Here is a 12,703-nt window from a genome sequence, read left to right on the forward strand (position 1 = left end):
TAAAAATAAAAAAAATAAATATTATTTTTAAACATCGTGACAAACGTTAATAAATAGTATTTTTTAAATCAAAATTATTTTCAACGTCTTTTAGTCTTAAGTGATCCAGAAATACATCATCAAGTAGCAGGAGGTATAAATCGGAAAGTGACAATATTATACTTATTACTTATATAGCCGCTAGGCGTATCAGGTATACCTACTGTGTTGTTCGGCACCGATATTGTATTTGAACTCCTAATGTTACCACTTTGGTGAAATGAATAAAATAATTATAAGAGCCGATTATATAGTCAATAATAATCACAAAATCGATAATATTACGCACACACGAAAGTATGCATAGCCTGTAGCATTACAGACGAATCGTATGTGTATCTATTTATATATATCGAGGCATGTGAATTAATATCGCGTGCATTTGCATTTTGCATATAGCTAGGTGATATTGATGCAGTTTTCTGCAGTTGTATCAGTCAACGGCGTCATGATTGTCGAAAACAAAACATGTTGCATTAGATTGCGGAACCGAAGCACTTAACGACTCCAGAAACGTTTCGATATAATGACCGCGTGATACCTAATTTATTATTATGACGGCGTAGAGCGCATTAATAAGGCAGAAACGATATAATATAGTTAAGAGTTTGAATATTCGAAATAACCCACACCTCTCTTTCATATGCAAATCACAAACTGTAGTATATTTAATTTTAGAACAACTAAAGGAAGTGTGATCATAGAAAAAAACCTGATGGATGCTGAAATAGTGTAATTTTATTCTTCTACATTTATTTTGTCTCGAAATTTTATTGTTTTCGAAAAACAATACAATTTTTATCGAAATTTAGTTCATACAAACTAACTATCAAGATAGTTTGTTCCGTTTCTTCACTATTCGTTTTTTGTGAAGTTCTCGAAAACCGCAGTCGATAAATTATGTGTAATCTTAAGTTTATAGTTTATGTTCAATTTTTAATCTAGATTTGGGTTCTCATCACGACACTGTTTTGTTACGAGTTATTTCACGAGTAGCATTATCATTATAAACAGCTCAGTTCGAAATCTAAAACGATTTATAGTATTACACCGAGTTCAAACGATTTAAACGCTTAGATACCGTTTTATTATTCTTTTTCATCAAATCTAAATTAGTCAAGAAGAACATTAAATAATATAATATATTTTGCATAATATAAATAAAGATTTGACATATTCAAATGTGGTTCAAAGTAAAATGGTCCGTGGTGCATCCTGTGCGGGTACAATCTAATCGAACTTATTTTATAATATGGAGTATAAATTACTGTAAACTCGTTTTTCATAAGTACCTACTTAATGTAAATGCAATTGTAAGTAGACACACACACAGACATATACACATAATATATATATATATTTATACTATGTACGTATACACACATTATGAACTTATCCAGTTCTTGAAATAGAATTAATTTCGTCCAGAGATTACATTAAACGCTGATACTTATTCTGTCACTAAATCTAAGACTGTTAAGACGTGTAAGTAATATATAATATATATATATATATATACGATAAATAAGTAGTAGCCCAAGCATGTGTTATATATATATATATATATATTAATAAAATTATATTATTTTATTTATATAACATAAAGCAGACAGCGGTTTGTAGTATTCGTAATACTACATTTTATAGTTTTCTTTGCGTAGTTAGAAAAAAAAATATTACTCGATATATTGTATGCCGATTCAGCAATAAATAAATATATGATTAAACCGCAAAAAAAAATAATAATAATATTTTGACCAAAAGTAAAATATTATAACTGCGACGTCATCTTGCAGTACATATTATAACATAGTACTATATGGGCAACATTTACCGCGTAATTACAAAAATAATAATGCAGTATGAAGTATTTTATTACGACGTTTGCTATAGGCAAAGTTACTTATATAGGCGACTATAGTTATTATTTATATTTTTGTGTCTATTTACAATTTTTGGTGCAGTAGAAATACTTCAATATTCAACGTCGGTTTCTGGTAACAAATTGGATCTATAGTTTGGAGAATCAAAAGTATTTAAATTTCTAGTAAGTATAATTTCATAATAATCAGGTAAAAATAAAAATAAATCATGCAAAAATGAGAAAATTTAGCAACACAAATTTTCGTCAAAGTCAATTTTGTCATATTATCATTATAATTAAAAAACAAAAAACTGCAAAAATTTGAAAAATTAATCAAATATTTATATGATCATTTTGTGGATAAAATACAATTTTCAAAATATTTTGGCTCTTTTCTAAATTTTTATAGATTTTGTTTTATTTTTTTAAGACTTACTAATATTTTTTTATCTATCAAAAAGCTTGAAAATGTAATACAAGTTCCTTCCTTAGTTGTTTCTACAGATATCTACAAATCTTAAAATACATTTGTCATTTTTTTTCATATAGACAAGTTCAAAGTTTGAGTAAATTTCATATAGGTATATAAACGAAAAATAGAGATTTTAGTTACTGTGTTGCAGTAATATTATGCATTTATGCTTAACTTTTAACTATTGCGTGTACAATTATTAATCATAACACAATATTATATTTTAAACATTTAACATTAGCGCAACCTATCGTGTTATATTAAATACAAGAGGTATACACCTACAAATGTCTAGACAGCATACCGAGTTTCCGAGATTTCTTATATTTTATATTTCAGTATCGTGCAGTGAAAAATATACAATTATTTATTTTATATTCATATATGGTGAATTTATACTATTCGTTGTTCCGCTTTTTATTTTATTTTTTAGATTTTTATTCACCAAATTATCATAACCGAAGACATTAAGCTAAGTTATTAGTCATAACTGTTTTAAAAAATATAACTAATTTCGTTAGTAATAGTAATAATATGAATAAATTGACGTATTAAATATGGTTATTCGAGAAAAAATATTAGTGTGTATCATTAGTCTATTGTTTGCGCGTGGGCGCCGTGTGAATATGTATATATATTGAATCTGTACGATTATTTTATGTGAACAGTTGTTGTGTCTATATCAATAGTGCGCTAATGTGAAGTAAACTCTTAATTCATACGGATTATGAACAGGTCTTTATACTAAATAATAACCCATTCAGCGAAATCCAGAACGTGAAATTCTTTCGGTTCTGAATATATTACATTTATTTTTCTTTAAACGCACATACAATCGATTCGAAAACATTAGACTTTTATTTTACCTTTTACCCTAAAAAACTCAACATTTCTAAGCTGATACAAGTTGGTACGTTTCAAACAATTCATTTTTATATACGCATAGTGGTCTTTAAGTATAAAATAAACAATAATATAATATAGTAAGTAGGTAGGTAGTTCTGTATATTTTATTATAAATTATGATTTATGCCTCGGAGTTGTTATTGTTTCAGGCCTAAGACCAAAAAATTAACATATTATTTACCCTATAATTATGATGCATCAAAATCGCCTAATCATGAATAGGCTTTGTGTTGTACCGTTATTATACTTGTATCTAATTCAATTATTAAAAAAATATACCTATTCGTTCATCGTTGGTTTTTTTTTTTTTAATTTTAATTAGACGTAATATTATTATATTGTTAATAGGTGCGTGTCTAAGAACGGCACTAAGATTTAAAGTAAGTACTATTATTACGTCGATGAACGCCTACGTTTTTGTCCATTTCGCATTTGACTATTACTATTTATATAAATATGTATGTATAAACTCGTATTGAAAATACTATATTTCAAAATATATTCCTATATAAATGCACGATTCGTTGAAATGTAAAACAATTGTTATCATACATATATGTATATTAAGGTTGCAAGTGGGTATTTAACTATTGCATGCGCGTGTAACCACCATGTGCGCCGGTTCGGGTCAATTTAAATGATATTCGGGTAGGGCAGTTTTTATAGAACGAATTCCAGCTAAGTATTTATACGTGTATTGTCGAGTCGGCCGTTTTGCGTTCGTGTGAATAATATATGATTATATCACAATATTTGCTTTGTACAGAAACATATTTTACTTTAAATATTACATGAGACATGACGTTTGTTCTTTATATTATATTAAAACAACATATTATTATAATACATATCTTCGCACTCCGTATCAGCGTTTACTAGGAAAACATTCGGTGAATTTTATAATGTCATCGAATCAAACTTTATAATTTAAATATCAATAAAATAAATTAATGTATTATTAATACACGCACACACACACACGCGCGCACACTATATATATATTTATATATTATGTATAATATATACAGTTATTGTGTGATAATTCTGTAAGTTATACTATGTATATATAATTATTGGTCCATTACAAAATACGAAAAAAATTTCAATAAATTAAATGTTTAAGAATACTCGTAATTTAATCGTAACATTTAGTTTATGGCTGTACAGTATACAGCAATAGCTTACGAAGAAAAACACGTTTTAATGATAAGTATTTTTTTTATTTAATTATTATAATTAAACTATATATAATAAATTCTATGTATTATTATTGCTATAACTTATAAGTAAATATAAATTCAATTCAATAAGTTTCTGTAAATGAATTTTAATTTGGTAGTTACGGATACTGATAAAAATCGATAGGATGGATTTCCTAAGAAGTTTGTTTATACTTATATACGGCTATGTGTATATTATACTTTATTTGTAAATTACATTTCTGCACATATCGATCTGGTTTTTAATTACTAATAAAAATTATCAATACCTTTGAAATGGTCAAACAAACTATACTACAAAAAACGTCGAATATCATATTATTCTGATTGATAGTAATATTATTGATAAGTTATGTATAATACATATAATTAGTTATTAGTTTACATTATACTTTAATGGCTGTAGATAGGTCGCTGATAATATATCATAAACACATATAGGTTATAGGTACGAGGGAGTGTGCAGAGTATTATGAACGATTTAAGTGCGTACGCAAATTATTTTCAAATATTGTTATACACTTCACTCGTAATTAACTGCATTTATCTATAACATATTATGTAAATTAATTGAATGGATATGAAATTGCACACAGATATACAATTTATATCTTATTAAGTAATATTTGTTGTATAGATATATGAATAATAAATTATTAAAAAAATGTATTAAGTATAAAATGTCAAAATTAGATTTGCGTTGTGTATGTTTACATGATTACAAATAAACAATCTTAAGCGTTTTTATAGAGCTTAATATTATAATCATACGACAGAGTTCTAGCGAAAGTGTAATTTAATCTAACAAATTGGATAATCGTTACTATTAAATACTGACATAGATTACTACTATATATATATATATATATATATACTATATTTATACTGTATAACAGCTGATATATTGTATTAATGTATTAAATTGCGTACGTACAGACATGTTATTACTATATATACTAGCTACAGCGTGCCAGCTTATTTAAAACAAAAGTTGCCGTTTTAATTTTGTTTCGAGATCAAAAGTTTACTGTACCCGATACGCCGTGATGTATTGCATTAGATAATGTTACTGGGAAGTCAAGTAAGATAGTCTTAGGGTTGCCGGACACGACGGACTCGACGGTGCAATCAGTTGTAACATCATGTCTCACCGAGAGATATTTATATATTACCACTTAATTAGAACGGAATGCTAAAATCTAGTTGAATACTTAAGATAATTGCGAATCAAAAACGTCAATCAATGTTTTCATCGTGTGGATTATGGACTCAGTCAATTTAACTTTCATCGGTTTAAATAAAACTTTCAAATTGCATTATTATATGCGTACGCATATGGACAGCGTGATATACAAAAATAATAATATGTCTATACTGAATGTATCGTATCGACAGTCAATGATATTCTCAATCTGATTAAAATCGATATTATTTTGCTTGTCAATTGTCATTTCATGTGTAGTAGGAATAAATAAGTGACATTATCATATTATAGCATTTTATTTAGCTGTCATATAAAACAATGAAATCGTTTAAGATTTTTTTTGCTATATTATATCTGTCTATAATGTATCTATATCAAACAATCTAGCTGAATTCCAATGTTAAACTTGTAGTAGGTATAATGATTTTTCCGTGAAAGAGCTTAGCTATTGTTTTTGAGATTAAAATTGCACTGCAAGTATTTAGTAGTATACCTACGCATTATTAAATACAAAACAAATATTTTGTTTATTTTAATCATAATACCGCTTCGATCTGGTGTGTAGGTATTCGATGTATTCGTAGAAATCACTATGATAAAATTAAACGTCCAGTATTTAATGGGACTATTTAATAAAAAAAAAAAAAACAGTAAAATACATTAAATGAATAAATTATGTTATCGACTTTTCGTGAAGTGAACGGGAATATTTTAACGAAATTAAATTCAGTTTAATAATAATTTTATACAGTCATATTACATGAATACTCTTGTCTCTATTATACTTTGGATAATATATAAATTTTATTTATGTGAATGAGTAACAATAAATATCATTGTATAATATTGTTTATTATTGCTATTATTCATATATCATATTTACAACTGCGTGGTGGATATTGTAACATCATGACCATATATTATATATATATCAAAATAGGTAGAATCAATAACACTATAAGTCATAAAAAACTTATCAATTAATGTATTTTTTTATTTTTTTTTAAGTATTTTGTTAAGTGGACGACGATGACAATTTCATGATATGAACACTTTTGGTGTGGAACAAAAAAAACGGCCACGTAATGAAAATTTCGAATAAACTAAAATAATATACAACATATAGTGGATGTTCGACTCATTATTATTTATATTTAAATTATGCATAATATTATAATGCGAGCTAGTTGTCATTAAAACCCTCGATTATATGCAAATACGACCGATAAAATTATGTATATTGTCTCTAAAAACGCTAAAAACGATCACTCGTACAATAAACGTAGATATCTACATTTTTTTTACTACGAATTCTTGCAAAAAATGTATAGAAAATTAAAACATATATTCGTCATTATACGTGTAACATTATACGTGGGAAATAAAATATATAGTCGGACACAATAAGCGATCAAAATTCGTCATATAGTGTACACCGTTGTAGTAGGATTTGTGTACAAATATAAAAATATCCATAACTAATTTAACGAAATCTGTGAGAAAAAAAATCTTTAAAATTTTAGCTTATTGCGTAACAACTAATATAACTGGAGAAAATGAAAAAAACCATTAAAAAGCATAAAATATACAAGCGTTTATGCATTTAAAACTCCTAAAATATGCTGTAAAAATAAGAACTAAAAAATGATGCAGTCTTCTGCATTGTTTGGCTATAGTTATAATATCGCACCTTTTCAAATTTAATTTCTCGTGTAATCATTCGATCTTAATCAGGTAAGTGATCTTGTTTATGTAGGTATAGTAAGTCTGCCACGAGAATAATAAGGTACAATAATCATACGAGTTGCAAGCTGACTTTGTTCGAATTCAATAGGATTTTCTCCCTTCGACGACGGTATGCTGCCGGAGAGATCTGATTTTAAACCACTAAACACAGACGAAATTTGGCATAAATTTTTTTTAATGTAAACGCAATTTATAATAATGTCATGTAGGTATATTCCGAACGAGCTATATGGGCGCCGCCGCATGTGCCTCATAACGAATATTTATATACTTATAGTTGTGTATTTATACGTGTGTATGTGTGCGCGGGTGTGTGCGATGTATATAACAATATATGCGATTTATATACGTGAACATTGTGAACGAATCGCGCACTGTTATAATATTGATATAAGCGTAATTCGAGCTAATGGTCGGCGAAGGATGACGGCGGACACGTGCACTCGTTATAATAATATACATGTACCTACGTATTACCCGGCGCATAATATTAATATATATATATATATATATAATGTTATTATTTAACATATTATAATAATATATATGCGTGTGGTGCCCGAGAGATACTCCGGACGATAATATTGCGTACAATAATATATAATTTATGAATAGTCTCGACAACAGAATACGCGTAAAATATATCGGAGGCATAATATTTAATGTAACGTACGTACCTACGTATATATAACATAGATATCTATAATAATACCTATACGCGATTGTGCGGAGTAAGTCGTTGTACATTATAATATTATTAAATGCGTTCGTTTCGTCTGACCGACAAACTCGTTCTCGTCGCCTCGCGAGTTCGGGTATTACAAAATCGGATTTCGATCGGTTATTATTCGGTAGGTATTTGGTATATTATAATAAAATATGCGCGGGCGGGAGGTGCAATGCAGTATAATCGTTCGATAAAAATTAAATAAAACCGTATAATACCGTCATGCCGCAGCTCATAACGATTGTACGAGCATCGCACACGCTTTTACGAAGACTCGCTCGTGTGTCATAAAATACTCGTTTAGAGATTAGAAAAAAAAAATAAAAAAAAAATTGTGTACACTACCAGTATGACATAGGCAGTAGGCACAGTGTTAGGCCGCAGTGAAATGACACTGCAGCACTTTCTAACCGTATATATCTATATGTATTTAAGTCGAATTATTTCATATACTTTTATTCATCATCGCCGAACTACGGATGGAAGAGTTTACAAAAAATATTACACTATACACCACTATATCACTGATCACCAAACATGCTCACCCTTTTTATTAATGTTTAAAGAATGTTCTACTGTATATTTTTTGCCGGATAATTTTTCTGAAAAATTGTACGTGTCAACATCGAGATTTATAGTAGGTCCACAATAATGAATTCGGAAGATCCGGGAGCTATGGCAATTTTAACATTTTAACAATTAATGTTTATCCATGTCAAAATGTATAATTTGTAAATATAATTTACTTATAATAAATATGAAATCAAATATTGCATTCATTTTTATTTCTGAATTATCATTTTTAAGGAGTATTATTTTTAGTATAAATAATACGTTTTAATAACTTCAGATAATACAATACTTGTTCGAATTTTGAAATGGGTACAACATTTTCGAGAAATATATGTATTTAGCAATTTAAAATAAAAAAAGGGTCCTTTGTTAAAAAGCAAAAGATTATTTCATACGAGACATTTGTAAAATAGCATAAAAAATATCAAGTATTTTAAAATATAGTTTTTAAGTGTATTTAAAAATTCCAAAAAATCATAATTTTTAATAAGTTAATTATTATTAAAGAAATAAATGGCGGCGAACATGCTTAGTAAATCAACCTGTGTACTTTATTATTACCAATATATTATATAATATGACATATTACACATTCAGTACATATTACATATGTACTAATCTCTTGTGCTTATAAACTTTTTACTAAAAATATCAAAACTATGATAAAATATTAACTGTTTATTTCTTCGAATCGTGTTTGCAAAATTATCGAATACAATATGTAACATCATAGAGTACCTATGATGTTCCTATGATATGAAACATGATTTATTTATCAGTAGCCGACATAGGTGCCGGTAATGGGTTCTTAATACGATTTCGTGTACTTAAATAATTGCGTGTAAAGCTTGAATATAAAACTCATTCTTAATATATTAGAAATATATATATATAACTTGACTTAACGTCGGTGCCAGAATAAATCGATAAAAAATATGTATGAAAATGTATTATGTGTTTGAAATATTTGCATACCATTTTATTACTATAATAGTATAGGTACTGCTGCCGCAATAATATATACATATTAATAATAAAACATTAGATTTGTGATCGGTTTCGAATGTTTTTTCTATCCTTGCCCTACCCATACAATTTTTATGTATCGATTTGATCTGATTAAGTTTTGTGATTACTGACTGTAAGTTCTATTTTTACCTTTTTTTTAGTTTCAATATTTGTTCATCGATATTTATATATTCAATTTGACAACCACACCTATAATAATACGATACGCGTAATCCTTACTTTGCAGGTAGGTATCTATTGGCAGTCAACGAATAATATTCTCAATTTCAGCACGACGCCGCAACACTCGATAATGAAGCCGACTCGGATATAGTATAGGTACCGTGTCAATAAGTGTTTGTCGATACATACGGACCAAAAATTACAGTGTCTTAAAACATAATATACGTTTATAGTTATAATCGCTTTTCAACTGTAAGAATAATCGCGAAAACCCAAATAAATACTCAAATAAAACGTTTCTCCATTCAAAATACTACCAGTAAGTGCGGCCAGTGTAGTACTCGATACACTTATAATATATAATGTGATCATTTTTACCAGTGGTTCTTAAACTTTTGAAGTACGTGGATCTTTATCTCGGCGAAAGACTTATTCAAACAGCGGACTCTCTCAGGTACAAATTTTCTTTCAAGTAACTAGTGTTTTTTCTTACATATTTTACTATAAATCACAAATGCCATAGTTTTGACCCAAGCAATTAGTGAGTGTCTCAGTTAAGAACCACTGATATATACATTGGTGCATATTGTACGTTCATAAAATATCTTCTTCTTTCTTTACTGGCATGACTATATTGACTACTCTCAAAGAGTTTTTTTTTACCATTCTTCGCTTATCTCTCTTTTGAACTGCCGCTCTCCAGTTTTCAAATTTAAGACTTTTTAAAAATATTTTCTTCTCCCATGTTAATCTGTCTTTTATTTGATCTTCTTCTAAGTCTTATTTTTTGATGTTTCCAATCCATTCATTAATTCATCCTTTCCTCGTTTCAACTCTTCTTATTATGTAGCCTAAATAATTATCAAATTCTTTAGCGCTAATTTCATCATATCGCACTATTCCTCGTGTGGTATTTCTTTCAACAGTTCCTCATTGATTTGTTAATTCATCGATGGTGAGTTCGTATCATATTATTCTTCGAATTTTGTTCTCAAACATTCTTAGGCTTCTCTCTAACTGTTTGGCTATCTTCCAAATCTTGCCATCATACGTGCAAGAATTGGTCTAATAGTATCATACAATATATCGGTGTACGAATATTATACGATGCAGATGAACTTTACCTACCCATCTCATGAAGATAATTGGTACTCGTAATGACTTTTCATAATGTCTTGTATACATTTCTGCATTACATATTCGTACATATAATATAAACAAATTTTCTTAAGTATAGGTAGGTATATGGTGTGTGTATATACTGTTTTATTTATTTTTAACTCCGTTATTATAACATTACAAATTATTATGCTATAAGTTTATACACATAAACTTCCATTCATGTTTCAATTTATGGATACGTAAGTGTGTACAAAAAAAAAAAACTGGTTTGCATTACAATTGATCAGAGATAACACTCATCAAATATGTAGTAGCCTTATTTTATATTTTGTTTTTCTTTCACTTATATTACATTCATATTTTCCACATAACCGCTTTTTAAAAATGTAAATTTCTTATATAAATGCAATAATTGACTCGCATTTTTTGTGTAAAAGAAAAAAGAAGCAACATAATATTATTGTATTAACTAATATATTTTTTTTTACTACTACTACTACTACTACTACTACTACTACTACTACTACTACTATTGCTTCCACTATTGCTACCACTACAGCAGTGGGTATATTATATTAGTGGACATTATATAGCAAGACCGCAACGTTATTATTTAAGTTCACGGTGCTGATTTAATTAAATTTATTCTCGTGTATTATATTATTATGGTGGAATACGTGTTTTTGGCTACGAAAAACACGATAAAATCGAAAAAAAAATACGACAAACGGCATCGCATTGTGTGTGGCATTCTTCGTGTTCGGTCGATTTATACGGGTCGTTTGATAACGGGGATGCTGCGTGGTGTGGGTTTAATATTATAAACTATATACATCGATGTTCTGTGTCCGTTCGCCCAAGACAACAATTAAAAACGGACGTGGTTTCATTTTTTTCACGTCGTAAAACAAGTATGACATATTATTATTACGTGAACGTTATTTCGACAATAAAATATTTCAAAAATATATATTTCAAAAATTAATATAAATAACGTTACGTCGCTTTACATATATTATATCATCGTGTGCTATGAGCAGCGTTCGAACACATCATTTGTATAGCCATTAGTTATAGGTAGCTGCTATGCAGGTGACCTATTCGTACGCGCATGTTCGATTCGTGTACGATTATTATATATTATTATGTATGCATTAAATATAAATAGGTTTGTAACCAACCGTCCAATGAATCAACTTGATATACAAATTCTTAATAGGAAATGTATTATTCATTCTCGTGTATATTGCAGCAATAAGTAATAACGTACTTTTAGGTGTATCGCGTGATGTATAATATGAAATATTATATTTATCTATGATATATGTTAGAAAATTTCTCGTGGATTTATAATTTGGTCATCATGAAAATATTTTATGTCTCTTGTTTGGGACCAAGTAAATCGATTTTAAGAGTAATCGTGTTTCTAATATTTATTATAATACACAATATATTATAGAATAAAATATTAATAATATACGAGTATATTGGCTAGACGAGATAAAATATTATATTTATCATTTTGTTTTCTCATATTTTTAGTGGTTTTAGTCATTAATTTTTTTAAAAAAAATTTTAACGACTGCGACTTGCAGTTTAGTAATTTTATTGTTATTTCTCAGATAATACAATGAGTATT

General features: G+C 28.1%; 1 protein-coding gene across 3 annotated transcripts in view; it reads left to right on the forward strand.

Annotated features, from left to right (window-relative positions):
* LOC113552011 overlaps positions 1–12,703 on the forward strand; it is an 83,216-nt gene that overhangs the window by 40,372 nt on the left and 30,141 nt on the right. Inside the window, exons 1-2 of one of the 3 annotated variants that reach the window (XM_026954655.1) lie at positions 10,062–10,261; positions 10,324–10,396. The exons of the other annotated variants lie outside the window; for them this stretch is intronic. The gene's annotated coding sequence lies outside the window, so the exon portion shown is untranslated. Of the gene's footprint in view, positions 1–10,061; positions 10,262–10,323; positions 10,397–12,703 lie in introns of those variants that run through there. 3 annotated transcript variants of the gene reach the window in all.

The sequence above is a fragment of the Rhopalosiphum maidis genome, chromosome 2 (assembly GCF_003676215.2).
Source record: "Rhopalosiphum maidis isolate BTI-1 chromosome 2, ASM367621v3, whole genome shotgun sequence".
NCBI classification, from domain to species: domain Eukaryota; kingdom Metazoa; phylum Arthropoda; class Insecta; order Hemiptera; family Aphididae; genus Rhopalosiphum; species Rhopalosiphum maidis.